The sequence below is a fragment of the Schistocerca americana genome, chromosome 2 (assembly GCF_021461395.2).
Source record: "Schistocerca americana isolate TAMUIC-IGC-003095 chromosome 2, iqSchAmer2.1, whole genome shotgun sequence".
Lineage (NCBI taxonomy): Eukaryota > Metazoa > Arthropoda > Insecta > Orthoptera > Acrididae > Schistocerca > Schistocerca americana.
In genome coordinates this window covers 1094163498-1094179375 of record NC_060120.1, presented here as the reverse complement: position 1 = coordinate 1094179375, position 15878 = coordinate 1094163498, and the positions used below count along the sequence as shown (strand labels likewise).

The following is a 15878-nucleotide window of genomic DNA, read 5'->3' as shown; positions in this document are numbered from 1 at the left end:
ACAGTATTCAGCAAATGCCCCTGCAGCCGGTTCTCGAAACTGGAGGACAGGAGCCCAGCCCGGCACCACAGCGGACACGGCCTTCTCGCGAACTGAAATGCCGAGAGAGAGAGAGAGAGAGAGAGAGAGAGAGAGAGAGAGAGAGTTGGGTTCCGTGCATGGTGCACACGTAGCTCTCTCCACGGCCCGTGCCGACACTGGGTCCCACCGATGCTGCGGCGCCACGGCGCTGCCACACGACACGGCTCGACCGACCGTCACTCGGCGGGCGACACACCGCTCGACCAGCTGTTGCGGCCAGAGACGCTAATAACGAGCGGCAACGGCCGATATCGAAACGTGCCCACACGGCGCAGAGAGGAGAGGCGGGCAGCCGAGCAAATCGTGACATGTTGCTTCGTAAAGTCAGAGCAGAGTGCAGAGTGGAGGACTGCGAGGCGCGGCGCCGCTGCTAGTGGCGGAACTCTGCGCCGCTTAGGCGGGCGGGCGGGTGGGGCAGGGGGAGGAAGGCGTTTGTCTGGAGGCTCCGGCTGCAGCTCCAGCTCCGGGAGAGCGGCCGGTTAGCCTCGTTAAGCGGGCCGGCCTTTGAGAGGCGCTGACGGAGGGCTCGGTGGGGGCCGCAGCGCAGCCGGCGGGCCTATTGACGAGCTACGCGCCCATTCACGGCGGGCGCGGGCGAGGGCGACTTCCCACGGCCGCGGCTCAGGCAGCAGAGCTCTCAGCCCTGCTGTCCCGAACTCAGCTGAGCAGCGGCTAGGCAGCGGCCCTGGTCTCTATCTTTCCGCCATTTTGCAGATCGGTTCGGTACGCGAGCCTCGTTTTCGAAGGAGAGCCCCAAAATTATTCTGTAAGCATTTCGGAAGCCTAGCGAACCGAAACGCTGTTCTCTGTTCTCCTCGCGCCTACCGATCAGAAGCAACCTGCCTCAGATCCGCGCATGCGCACTGCAGCGCCACAGCGGCACGAAACCGAAGTGGCTAGCAGCCGACAGAGGCGAGCTATTCTTCACAGTACCGAAAAGTGTGGATAGCGTATCTAAAACGGCTCTAATTTCGCTCACCACATGCTTCCATGAATGCACGATAACGACAGAATCTAGACTGTGTTCTGGAAACTGTCATAAATGTCCACATTTTGTCATTTTATTCTCATTCACATCGACGTCTTGCTTTGGATTTTACGTTTCGGAATATGATTTAGGAATGTAGTACCACATTGTACAAATACGACTATAGAAACACCCAAAAAATTCGTCATTTGTTCTGTTTTCCGTCGTTCCTTAGTTGCTTCAAAACTGATGGAGGTACGTTCCGTCTAGGCAACGAAGGCAGTCGGCATAAAAGTTTTCTGGGTATGGTACCGCGTCATATTGCATAAAACTGCTGCTGAATAAAAACCGAGGATTCGGCCACGGGTGCAGCGGCCTTCTTCTGGGTCTACGGTGCGTTCTAGCTATACACTGTCCCTTATATTTAGTTATTACTGTTCACTGTGCACGCCATTACGTCATAATTTTGAAAAGGTAGTTCATTTCATTGGTAACTTAAAGAAGAAGGAGAGGGAAATTTAGAATGAGATTTTCACTCTGCAGCAGAGTGTGCGGTGATATAAAACTTCCTGGCAGATTAAAACTGTGTGTCGGACCGAGCACTTGCCCGCGAAAGGCAAAGGTCCCGAGTTTGAGTCTCGGTCCGACACACAGTTTTAATCTGCCAGTAAGTTTCAGAGTGAAATTTATTTGAATAGGTTACTGCGGTGGAGGGAGAGCGTAACCTGTGTTGCCTATTGGCCCTTGTGTTCTGTGCCACGACCGGTGGTGACCGGCGAACGAAACATCGGCTCCTGTTTGTTCAGCAGACGCCGGACGCCGGAAGTCGGCAGCGCGGCGGCCGCTGCTCGCCGGGCGGTGCTCGCGCCTCGCCTTGACGGTGCGCTCTGCAGGGCCGAGGCGGGGCGAGCCCCAGTCCAGCCTCTCTGTTCGTGATCTCAGGGTGCTCAACTATGTCGATGGCCTCTCTCATTTTGCGCTTCGTCATAACCGGCTGCTTGGCCAACACACAGCCTTAGCTGAATTTTATTCCTTTTCCGCAATCTTGCTGATGTTGTGCCACTGCAGATTTCTTGCTTTGGTTTTCCTCCAGCAGCAGTGTTATACAATATGACGGGGCACCACACCCAGAAAACTTTTATGTCGACTGACTCTGGCCGCGGAAGCCTACGCTATTATAGTTGAAGGCCTTCACAAATAAAAGAAGCGAAACGCGTATGGCAATAAATAAACTGGCTTCAATTAGTTCCAGAGACGTAACATACCTCCACGAACAAAAATGACTCAGAGCACTATGCGACTGAACTTCTGAGGTCATCAGTCGCCTAGAACTTACAACTAATTAAACCTAACTAACCTAAGGACATCACACACATCCATGCCCCAGGCAGGATTCGAATCTGCGACTGTAGCGGTCGCTCGGTTCCAGACTGTAGCGCCTAGAACCGCACGACCACTCCGGCCGGCCCTCCACGAACCTTAAAAATTGTTTAATAGAGTGTCAAAGAATAAGAAGATGCATAGAATGTGGTTGTAGCTCGCTCCTAGAGATCCAAATGATGAAGTAGCCTACTTCCCTACAGGATACATCAATGATTTGGTTGATGAAAACAAAATTTAAAAAACGCCTTTTGGAGAGCATGTGGCTAGTGCAACTATTGAAGTTCGTTGTAGTTTATAACATGAATCTGATGATTCAAAATGTTTCATATATGGAAATCACGAAATCGAAGATACTCGTTACTGAGAAAGCGTGCTCCTATGGGAATAACAAAGAACATTCCACAAAATGCTTAACTTTGACGACTAACGAAGTCTCAGAATGTGTTACAAACATGAATACGAAAAAGTATTTTCGTACCCAGCAGTCTGCGAACCTAAGACCTCGACACGGCAGTACGTAGCCTTACCAACCTTTTTTTTTAAAAAAAAACCATCTCATTTTGTTCGATATTGTTCGTTGCATTTGTTCGGGGCAGACGTCCCATGACACCCATTGAAGTTCATCAACAATCCCTTCCCTCAGTTTTCTGTTTTATTGTAGAGGGCTCCTAACCCTTCGTCGGCTGATACTCGTATCCGAGTTTTCATTTCTCTCCCGAGATTTCCTTTGTCACGGTTCAGGCGTGGAAGTGTCGTTGGTGGCTTTCTTTTTTTTTTTCTTTTTTTTGGTCATCAGTCTACTGACTGGTTTGATGCGGCCCGCCACGAATTCATTTCCTGTGCTAACCTCTTCATCTCAGAGTAGCACTTGCAACCTACGTCCTCAATTATTTGCTTGACGTATTCCAATCTCTGTCTTCCTCTACAGTTTTTGCCCTCTACAGCTCCCTCTAGTACCATGGAAGTCATTCCCTCGTGTCTTAGCAGATGTCCTATCATCCTGTCCCTTCTCCTTACCAGTGTTTTCCACATATTCCTTTCCTCTCCGATTCTGCGTAGAACCTCCTCATTCCTTATCTTGTCAGTCCACCTAATTTTCAACATTCGTCTATAGCACCACATCTCAAATGCTTCGATTCTCTTCTGTTCCGGTTTTCCCACAGTCCATGTTTCACTACCATACAATGCTGTACATCCTCAGAAATTTCTTCCTCAAATTAAGGCCGGTATTTGATATTAGTAGACTTCTCTTGGCCAGAAATGCCTTTTTTGCCATAGCGAATCTGCTTTTGATGTCCTCCCTGCTCCGTCCGTCATTGGTTATTTTACTGCCTAGGTAGCAGAATTCCTTAACTTCATTGACTTCGTGACCATCAATCCTGATGTTAAGTTTCTCGCTGTTCTCATTTCTACTACTTCTCATTACCTTCGTCTTTCTCCGATTTACTCTCAAACCATACTGTGTACCCAGTAAACTGTTCATTCCGTTCAGCAGATCATTTAATTCTTCACCTTCACTCAGGATAGCAATGTCGTCAGCGAATCGTATCATTGATATCCTTTCACCTTGTATTTTAATTCCACTCCTGAACCTTTCTTTTATTTCCATCATTGCTTCCTCGATGTACAGATTGAAGAGTAGGGGCGAAAGGCTACAGCCTTGTCTTACACCCTTCTTAATACGAGCACTTCGTTCTTGATCGTCCACTCTTATTATTCCCTCTTGGTTGTTGTACATATTGTATATGACCCGTCTCTCCCTATAGCTTACCCCTACTTTTTTCAGAATCTCGAACAGCTTGCACCATTTTATATTGTCGAACGCTTTTTCCAGGTCGACAAATCCTAGGAAAGTGTCTTTATTTTTCTTTAGCCTTGCTACCATTATTAGCCGTAACGTCAGATTTGCTCCTCTCTCGTCCCTTTACTTTTCCTAAAGCCAAACTGATCGTCACCTAGCGCATTCTCAATTTTCTTTTCCATTCTTCTGTATATTATTCTTGTAAGCAGCTTCGATGCATGAGCTGTTAAGCTGATTGTGCGATAATTCTCGCACTTGTCAGCTCTTGCCGTCTTCAGAATTGTGTGGATGATGCTTTTCCGAAAGTCAGATGGTATGTCGCCAGACTCATATATTCTACACACCAACGTGAATAGTCGTTTTGTTGCCACTTCCTCCAATGATTTTAGAAATTCTGATGGAATGTTATCTATCCCTTCTGCCTTATTTGACCGTAAGTCCTCCATAGCTCTTTTAAATTCCGATTCTAATACTGGATCCCCTATCTCTTCTAAATCGACTCCTGTTTCTTCTTCTATCACATCAGACAAATCTTCACCCTCATAGAGGATTTCAATGTATTCTTTCCACCTATCTGCTCTCTCCTCTGCATTTAACAGTGGAATTCCCGTTGCACTCTTAATGTTACCACCGTTGCTTTTAATGTCACCAAAGGTTGTTTTGACTTTCCTGTATGCTGAGTCTGTCCTTCCGACAATCATATCTTTTTCGATGTCTTCACATTTTTCCTGCAGCCATTTCGTCTTAGCTTCCCTGCACTTCCTATTTATTTCATTCCTCAGCGACTTGTATTTCTGTATTCCTGATTTTTCCGGAACATGTTTGTACTTCCTCCTTTCATCAATCAACTGAAGTATTTCTTCTGTTGCCCATGGTTTCTTCGCAGCTACCTTCTTTGTACCTATGTTTTCCTTCCCAACTTCTGTGATGGCCCTTTTTAGAGATGTCCATTCCTCTTCAACTGTACTGCCTACTGCGCTATTCCTTATTGCTGTATCTATAGCGTTAGAGAACTTCAAACGTATCTCGTCATTACTTAGTACTTCCGTATCCCACTTCTTTGCGTATTGATTCTTCCTGACTAATGTCTTGAACTTCAGCCTACTCTTCATCACTACTATATTGTGATCTGAGTCTATATCTGCTCCTGGGTACGCCTTACAATCCAGTATCTGATTTCGGAATCTCTGTCTGACCATGATGTAATCTAATTGAAATCTTCCCGTATCTCCCGGCCTTTTACAAGTATACCTCCTCCTCTTGTGATTCTTGAATAGGGTATTCGCTATTACTAGCTGAAACTTGTTACAGAACTCAATTAGTCTTTCTCCTCTTTCATTCCTTGTCCCAAGCCCATATTCTCCTGTAACCTTTTCTTCTACTCCTTCCCCTACAACTGCATTCCAGTCACCCATGACTATTAGCTTCTCGTCCCCCTTTACATACTGCATTGCCCTTTCAATATCCTCATACACTTTCTCTATCTGTTCATCTTCAGCTTGCGACGTCGGCATGTATACCTGAACTATCGTTGTCGGTGTTGGTCTGCTGTCGATTCTGATTAGAACAACCTGGTCGTTGAACTGTTCACAGTAACACACCCTCTGCCCTACCTTCCTATTCATAACGAATCCTACACCTGTTATACCATTTTCTGCTGCTGTTGATATTACCCGATACTCATCTGACCAGAAATCCTTGTCTTCCTTCCACTTCACTTCACTGACCCCAACTATATCTAGATTGAACCTTTGCATTTCCCTTTTCAGATTTTCTAGTTTCCCTACCACGTTCAAGCTTCTGACATTTCACGCCCCGACTCGTATAACGTTATCCTTTCGTTGATTATCCAATCTTTTCCTCATGGTAACCTCCCCCTTGGCAGTCCCCTCCCGGAGATCCGAATGGGGGACTATTCCGGAATCTTTTGCCAATGGAGAGATCATCATGACACTTCTTCAATTACAGGCCACATGTCCTGTGGATACACGTTACGTGTCTTTAATGCAGTGGTTTCCATTGCCTTCTGCACCCTCATGTCGTTGACCATTGCTGATTCTTCCGCCTTTAGGGGAAATTTCCCACCCCTAGGACAAGAGAGTGCCCTGAACCTCTATCCGCTCCTCCGCCCTCTTTGACAAGGCCGTTGGCAGAATGAGGCTGACTTCTTATGCCGGAAGTCTTCGGCCGCCAATGCTGATTATTTGTCAAAATTTAGGCAGTGGCGGGGATCGAACCCGGGACCGGAGACGTTTTGATTATGAATCAAAGACGCTACCCCTAGACCACGGCTTAGCGATTCAATCCTAGCGTGGAACACGCAGCCACAGACATTACAGCTGATGGAAGGTGGAGGACGTGGCTGAACCTGGAGGAGTTTACGTCTCCGGCGTTTGTCATTCTCCATTCTTCGACGTTCCAGCTCAAAGTTTTGAAGAGCATTTGAGGTAACTGAGCGCCAGCGACTTCGATCTTCTGCTACTGCGGACCAGTTACTCGGATCGATGTTCAAGTTTTTCAGATTTTTCTTGTACTGATCCTTATAACGTTTGAGAGGGGCACCTCGTGGCCTTTTACCTGCGCTCACTTCGCTGTACAGCATTTAGCGTGAAGTCTGTCATTTTTCATCCGCTGGACATGTCCGACCCATCTGAGTTCATGCCCAATTATAGGAGCTTCCATGCTATACATTTTTGCTTTCTCAAGAACAGCCGTGTTGGATATGAAGTCATCCCATTTCAGGTTCATGATATATCTTAGCTTCTGTTGGTTGAAGCGTTCTGGTTTCTTCAGATCACAGCAATATAACGTCCAGGTTTCGCACCCATATAGCAGGGTGGAAACGACTACAGCTTTTTACACCATCAGTTTGGTGTACAGTGTTAGGTCTTTATTCAGGAAGACACGCTTTGTAAGACGTCCAAATGCTACATCGGCAGCACGTAATCTATTCTCCACATCTTTTCCAGATGAGCAGTTAGATGACAGTACACTTCCTAGGTAGAGAAAATGGTCTACTTGTTCCAAGGGTGCATCATAAACGGATTTGCTGAAATCAGGAACGGAGGAGCCAGGAGTTGGCTGCGCCACCACCTTTGTCTTTGGAATATTGATGGAGAGACCAAATCGTTCGTACGCCCTGCTGAAGGAATCAACTGACGGCTGCAACTCTGCAGGTGAATGAGCTGGAGAGGCGCTGTCATCAGCACACTGCAGCTCTGTCACACGAGTGGTACTGGTGAGCCTTTTTGAATGGAGTCTGGACTGGTTGAATAATCCTCCATCGAACCTGTACTTCAGTTCTATTCCTGCATTGTTTACGGATGTCTCGTAAAGCATAGCTGCCAGATACAATGTAAATAATGTTGGTGCAAGAACGCATCCTTGTTTAAGCCCACTTGTTATTGAGAATTCACCCGTTGTTTCATTCTGGCAGAGGACCTGTCCAGTCATATCACCGTGGAGAGCTTTAGTAAAAAGTCAACAAAATGTTCAGGGCAGCCGAAGCGTTTTAAGACCATCCACATGGCTTCTCTGGAAACCCTTACCTTACATAAAAATGCGTCGAACTTCATCCGTATGGAGCTCCATCGCGCATAAAAATCACCCGTTTCTTGTTCTTCTTCACCGTCTCCTTTGACATCACAACACTTTCAAACCTGTTACTATACATCGATAAGGAGTGCTAAGCTCCTTGACATGGGCGCATCTCGAGAAATCTCATGCACTTGGATGGGCGAGGACTCGGCAAACTCCATTCATTTACGAGACGTGGAATGTAGCGGTCTACTTCTGGTCGATTGCTGATTACATCGGTAACGGTACTGCAGGGTGGGTTGGTCAGTGACCGTGTGAGAGAGGGGGGGGGGGTGAGGTCTTTCAGTCTGTAATTTTACCCTAAGACTGCGAGAATGCTCTGTGACTCCCATCAGCATAGGGATAGATCGTAAATTAAGCACTATGCTCCAAGTGTTAGAGTGCTGACTGATATACGTTGATGATGGATGTGTACGAGAATTAACAATGCATGGACGTACTGCACAGTCATCTATCCACATTCGCTATGATAGTTGCAAAATGTGGAGGGAGGTCGTTTAGCTATGATACTGAAATTGGGAGACATGCTGTTACATCATTGGTCGGTGTTGAAATTACTGTTCAAAAAATGGTTCAAATGGCTTAACATCTGAGGTCATCAGTCCCCTAGACTTAGAACTACTTACACCTAACTAAGGACATCACACACATCCAAGCCCGAGGCAGGATTCGAACCTGCGACCGTAGCAGTAGCGTGGTTCCGGACTGAAGCGCCTAGAACCGCTCGGAAATTACTGTAAAACTGGTAAAATTGTTCACACGATCAACTGTAATGTTTATTATTTCAGTACATTGGGGGTGTGTCTTCCATCCCATCCATCCACTGGTACGCTGGTGGTTACCACATAACTGACATCGCTTATTTGAGTTGGAGAAAGAGTTTTGGTGGAGGAACAACACCTTCTGGGGACAGATAGCGCCGAAACAGTGATTGCGTACATGACTGCAATATGAGGAATAAGTTGAAATGAAATTCGGAGCCATCAGCTATTCTGTCACTGTGACAGATGAGTTTAAAGGTAGAGGTCGACAACCACTTTCGGACAGCAGTTTGGAAACTCTCCACAATGCTGCCAAACTTTTCCAGTTTCCTTATGTTGTAACTGTCTTTTATTTATAATCATCCAGTGTGTGGTGTGTTACGGTAGCCGCAGTAACAACATGATTTACACCATGCAGCATCTTGTTTTCTGCGAGAGGCAATGGATCAGAACGTGTCAATGTTAGTTTAGAACCTGACACAGACTTCGAAATCAGGCGAAAAAACAAAATGTATGGCAGTGTAGAAAGAGTGTTATAGCAGGAAAAAGAACAATGTTTCAAACAACGACAAAGGTAGCGTCTCTTGCGACTTACAGTATAGTCTGTGGGATACGGTCATCCTCCTACAGTACAGGTGATGAAACTTTAAACTGGTCTGTGCAGTGGATCAATACCCGTATATTTAATAGGATCATCACGTGTGCTCAAAGCCGGCACACAGCAATATTTGTTTTCGATATATGGGAGAAGAGAGATGAAGTAAAAATCTTATGAAGTTCTCTATTGGATGAAGTTAATGGAGCTTTTATAGTTTGTAATTTTTGTCTGGTGGATGGAACAGAACAACGATGATAGAATGTTGGAGTGTTAGACGTGAATGGGCCCTGAGGACTGTGGACCTGTAGTACCTGCTTGTGGTTTGTAGAAGCACCACAATGCAGCAGCAAAATCCACATCATTCCCCCAGCTACCATACTGTCTTTTATACTACCTCGTGCTGGAGGAGCAGGCTTTGTTTCTGTCGAATGGTCAAAACACAGTTCTGTCGCAGTAAATCAGCTTCACGTGTTTCTACTCTGGTTACAGAAGGTGGTAGATATAGCTTTCTCCAACTTCTACTCAGTTCCGACTTAGACTGGAACAATCACATGCGCAGAGCTGCAGGGATGGCAGCGCAGAGTCTGAGGGGTAGTTGCAACATGCATAGGGGCTACCTAAAACCATGTTGGAATTTTACTGTAGCAGATAGGTTCGAGAAAGGTGGCTCGTTTCGAGATATGAGAGTGCCAAATATATGATTCATTGGTGGCTGTAATCATTAAAGTACTTCTCCATAGGATCCAACGCAGGTATGTGGTTGAATGGAAAGACTTGATTCCAAATCATAGACATCACTTCTAGCGGATAGCGTAACACTAGAGAGCTGAAAAGCTAGTGTAAATTTCTTACAGCCTAAATCAGCACACCATTTACTACTGTTTGAGATCCTTCCCAATCAATCATCGCCTATAACTCAGTGGATATATCGCAGAGCCTCTGACATGGTATCGAGACATAATACTTTACAAATACTAGTATATAGCGGCGGCGCGAGGGGGGTTGCAAATAGCGGTTTCAAACTACCTTGCTTAGCTATATCACTTTCAAAATTCTGCTATTTTATGACGAGGTTGCATCGTGGGCAACGTGTAACCGGACTGCTGGTCTGATAATATACACTCCGGCGGTCACCATCTCAGTAGTTGTCCGGCAAAGCCATTTGATTCGTAGGTAATGCCATACATGGATTTATAAAGCCGATATAGCATTTAACATGGATACTTGTGTGCATATGTAGAACCAAGACCGCTTGTGACAGTAACATACAGTAGTTGTTGGGATCGGGTTTATTAACAACTGGCAGTTTGTAAGACGATTAAACCTCTCTTTCTAAGACACAGTGGTAGCACTCGCAAGAAAAAGTTATGTGACATGTTCAACCATCGTTGATTTTCGGTCAGTATTATTTCGTATCACCAGCGATCAGTTATTGACGAACCATTATACCTAGAAGTAGGGGGTGCGTGATAGGTTAGACTTGAGCATCAGGCTAATAAAGTATGCGTTCGTGTTCCAATATGTGCAAAGGAAATGACAATGTCCATTCGTAAGGAAGGTATGGATTTGACGTGGAGTACTGTGATAGCAAAGGAAAGAGTATGTCAGGTCATAAGAATGATACTGATATTTCTATTTCTAGAGCCACAGCTGTCAACAGAGTGTATTTCCGATACTTCGCTCATTTTCGAATGTCGTTCACCTGAGACCGCGATCGTAACATTTAGTTGTAAGTACAGGGGTAAAATATGTATGTGACCGGTTTTTTTCTTAGGAAGATTCTGTCTATGTGTGCTTGGCATGCAGCGCCGGCGGCCAGTGCGCGGATGATTCACGATTCCCGTTAACGGTAGGAGCTGTCAGACTGGAGATGCCAGATGGAGTGTAGGAATTTAGATGACATAACTGTGTTGTTCTGTAGATGACCGAATAGCGAAATAATTCTTACTATGTGTTGGATAGCTTTCGTGATTGCGTGGAAATATGACAAAATTCACTATGGAGACGTGTTTGCACTGGACCATTACTCACACATACTCCGTCTTCAGGCCACAAGTGGCCCATCGGGACCATCCGACCGCCGTGTCATCTTCAGTTGAGGATGCGGATAGGAGGGGCGTGTGGTCAGCACACCGCTCTCCCGGTCGTTACGATGGTATTCTGCGACCGGAGCCGCTACTATTCGGTCGAGCAGCTCCTCAGTTGGCATCACGAGGCTGAGTGCACCCCGAAAAATGGCAACAGCTCATGGCGACCCGGATGGTCACCAATCCAAGTGCCGGCCACGCCCGACAACGCTTAACTTCGGTGATCTGACGGGAACCGGTGTATCCACTGCGGCAAGGCCGTTGCCCGGACCATTACTCCCTCCCATGTAAATAGTTCGGTTGACTGTTATTGGACATATTGCGCCTTTATTTAGTTGAGAGAAGAATGATTGTGGTGTGTGCATCTAACATGTGGAAGACATGAGGTAGACTTCTTTAGACATGAGGTACACTTTAGTTGACCTTATAAATTATAGCGGTGATTTGGAATCTGCTACATCACCAACATGAGTATTCGCGAGTTGAAATACCAGTATTCTCTATTTTTTTCGAGTTTCCGCGTCAATGTCTTCGTAGTCGTGCCAAGTTTCTAGTTAGTCAGTGGCTTACAGCACGTCCCACCTACCTACACTTTCGGGTTTGTAGAGAAATAATTTCCAGTGTGTATCTTCAGAATTATGTTGCGCGAACGATTGTTAGGATACTGCTGTGTGCTTGATATCTGAAAGTACCGCGAAAATGGTATAATATTATGGCAAACCATGCAAAAATACATGTGTTCTTGTAATCCCAGAGTCTGGGGATGAGTGTAGAAAAAGCAAGCAAGCAAGCAAGCAAGCAGTTCCGGACCAGAAACAGTAACGCGTTTGTCCCCGAATTTCTACATCTACATCTACGTGATTACTCAGCTATTCACATTAAAGTGCCTGGCAGAGGGTTCAATGAACCACCGTCAAGCTGTCTCCCCACCGTTCCCCTCTCGAACGGCACGCGGGGAAAACGAGCACTTAAATTTCTCTCTGCGAGCCGTGATTTCTCCATTTTATCGTGATGATCATTTCTCCCCATGTAGGTGGGTGCCAACAGAATTTGAAATTTCAAGAGAAGATCCCGTCGCAACGAAAAACGCCTTTGTTTTAATGATTGCCACTCCAATTCCCGTATAACGTCTGTGACACTATCTCCCCTATTTCGCGATAATACAAAACGAGCTGCCCTTCTTTGTACTTTTTCGATGTCATCCGTCAGTCCCACCTGATGCGGATCCCACGCCGCACAGCAATACTCCAGAGTAGGACGGACAGAGTAGAACTTAGAACTACTTAAACCTAACTAACCTAAGGACATCACAAACATCCATGCCCGAGGCAGGATTCGAACCTGCGACCGTAGCAGCCGCGCGGTTCCGGACTGAGCGCCTAGAACCGCTCGGCCACCGCGGCCGACTCTTCCCCAACACAGCTATGACAATTTACAACTACAATACCAATCGTTTCTACAACTACCTTGTTGTGTTTTACCTGCCCACTTTTAGACGGACGTCCCTTCTGTGGTTCCCTGAGACCCTCTAACCTAAAAAACCGCCCTGTCCCTTCCACACAGCCCCCGCTACCCATGTAACCGCCTCCCGTGTGTAGTGGACTCCTGACCTATTAAGCGGAACCCGGAAACCCACCACCCGATGGCGCAAGTCAAGGAATCTGCAGCCTACACGGTCACAGAACCGCCTGAGCCTCTGATCCAGACCCTCCACTCGGCTCTGCACCAAAGGACCACAGTCGGTTCTACCGACGATGCTGCAGATGGTGAGCTACGCCTTAATCTCGGAAGCAAGACTGATAGTCTTTACCATTTCCGCTAGCCGCCCGAAACCAGACAGAATCTGCACCAATCAAAAGCGACACACGTCATTGGTACCGACATGAGCCACCACCTGCAGTTGGCTGCACCCTGTACTCTTCATGGCATCCGGAAGCACTCTTTCCACATCCAGAATGACTCCCACCCAGTGTGCACTCCGTGTGCAACGGAGGGCACACTGGCTTCCTTCCCCTCCTTGGCAGCCATGTTCCTAAGGGGCCCCATTACCCGCCTTATGTTGGAGCTTCCCACTACCAGCAAACCCACCTTCTGTGAATGCCCAGACCTTGCGGGCCGAGAAGCTTCCTCTGTAACAGGGTGGACGACTGCATCCAGCTCAGAGACATCGTCAGCTACAGATAACGCCCGAAAGCTGTTCGTCAAATGAACCAGGGAGGCCCTATGATCGGCTACTTGGAAAGTTTTTTGCTGCCTGCCAGACTCTGTAATGATCTCCTACTCGACCACAGGTGAGGGGTCAACCTCAGTGCAGGCAGTACGCGAGGCAGCCACAGCAGTGCACCAATCGGACGACACGTGGTACGTGCTCGACGTCTCTCGCATCCCCGCGTTCGATCCCCCACAGTGACGCCCCTTGGCAACAGCCTCAAGCTGTGTGACGGAAGCCAAAGCAGCCTGGAGCTGTGAGTGAAGGTCGCCAACTCAGCTCGCATCTGTACACAACAGAAACACTTCCTATCGATTACTGTAATCGCTCCTGTTCGAAGCTTGTAAAAATATGTAGCAAGCAAACAGTGTACCCGCCTTATTAGTAGCAGGAACTCACGGCTCTGCTCTCGCTGACGGTCTAGAGTGACTTCGGTCTGCTGAGGGCGATCTGGTCACACATCGGGAGAGGATGAGTGCTGACCTTGCAGGGAAGTATCTAGTGCTGCAAGGAGTGTATACGGTGCTGTCTGTCTTCGTGGTATATGTGTGAATTATATAAAAGGGCAGATTTTGTATTGCGCAAGATACGAATTGTATGTTTATTACATCAACAAGGTTCGTGGTGATACATTGCTGGGTTGGAGATTTGACGATCTGTAGGCCACTTTGAAGGGTTTAATTGTCGATGGAATATGGCGATATGTACAAAATACAATCATAATGCTTTATCATTCACAAGACATTCTTTATGCCGGGATGTAAGAGCGTCTACAAACTGATTAGAACACGATGGAGGCAAGGTATGTACGGAAGGTTGTGAGAAAACAAGAGTTCACAGGCAAGTTGAAGCAGACCATCCATCTTTGGCGGGAATGCCACCACTCATCCGCCACTGTGGCATTAGGACATCTCCAGACCTGTAGCTGTAGGATACCAAAATGCCAGCCATTTTTTTTCTGTTCTGTAAGACAGTGCTTCGAATTCTGTTTGCATAGGTGCTCTGATTTCCCCCCGTCTGTGCTTAGAGAGTGTTCTCTTTCCAAACAACAAGAATTATTTTATGATTAACTGTGTTTTCGCGAGCATGCACAGGTTTTTAGCGGTAAGAACGTTTAACGATTCTGAGACATATATTGATAGCAGGACAAACATTTCGCGCGATGCGTTAGCCACGCTTCGTATGTGTGCACGGCTAGATGCAGCTCACATGTCCCATTAGGATCGCTAGGAACAATGCACCCTGTGCTATTCTGCGATGTCAGTATCCACAGGTATTGCATCAGCAATGGTAAACACACGTGCTGCCCCGAGGCATCTTGCGTATAGGATCGGCGTGAGCCCGCGTTGAAGTTTTGTGACATCAATATAACACTCGAAGAACTCTAACAGTATACCATAAAACAGACCTAACTTTCACCTGCTCGCTGTAGGCAGTAGCAGTGTGAGAGCAATGGCTCGCGTTGGCCTGTGTCTGGTGGTGGCTCACGGTGGCATCAAAGAGCGCGCCCTTGGAGTGTCTAGACTCTGCAAATAGGTCTTTGCTCCCGTCTACTCACATCAGCAACGGTGCCTAGGTGATGACGTATTTCGAGAGGAATTTCTCAGGTGTCAAGTATGATAGGGGGTTGCTGCCAACTCATGCTCGAGGGACCTGAATGGGAACCTGTGCGTGGCTCTGCAGCTGATGGCCGCATCACTTTGCGGGGGCTGCCGGTGCATCCGGATTTCTTAGAGCGTGTGCGGTAGCCTGGTAGCCTCCTGTGAGGTCCAGTGTACAGGGGGCAGCGGGCGGTGCCTGCGCACACTGTTTGTGTGTGTGTTGCATTATTTTGCGAGCAGGTCTCTAGGCTGTGCTATGCATTATTTTTGACAGTTTTGGAGTTGATTTTGTGTCAGCACACCAGTGTACTGCATTATTTAGGAGGAGTTTGCATGTCTGTGTGCTGTGTACTGAAATCATTTCGGTAATTTAGGAGTTGTTAGCGTGTCTGCAGAGCATTAATTCACTAATTTACAAATAGTTTACAAGTCGGTAGGCTGTGTGGCGTGACACCGAGCATGTCAGAACATGTGTTTTGTATCAGTGTGATAAATGCACTATCTGAAATCCATCCCTAAATTATTTGTTCCAAAATAAATAAAGTACACTCCCTTTTCTCTCCAGCAGCCCAGTGCAGGCTAAGTCATTTTCCCCTGCAGACAGCTATCTTGGGTTATGTCACAGAACGGATGACAGTGCCCTCTGGTGGCAGTACTGTGTACTAGGTCTGGTGGATTCCATACCCCATGGCGACTGCACTTAATGGTAGTATTCGCTCTAACTGTTTAAATAAATAGTGCATGCAAAATAAAGACTTATGTCCAGCACACGTTGAGTCCTCTTCCTACCATT

At 46.8% G+C, this 15878-nt stretch overlaps 1 protein-coding gene and 1 pseudogene across 3 annotated transcripts in view; both read right to left on the bottom strand.

Annotated features, from left to right (window-relative positions):
• LOC124596496 overlaps window positions 1-15878 on the bottom strand; it is an 836705-nt gene that overhangs the window by 299489 nt on the left and 521338 nt on the right. The gene's annotated exons all lie outside the window — the stretch shown is intronic.
• LOC124596795 lies at window positions 11424-11541 on the bottom strand (annotated as a pseudogene).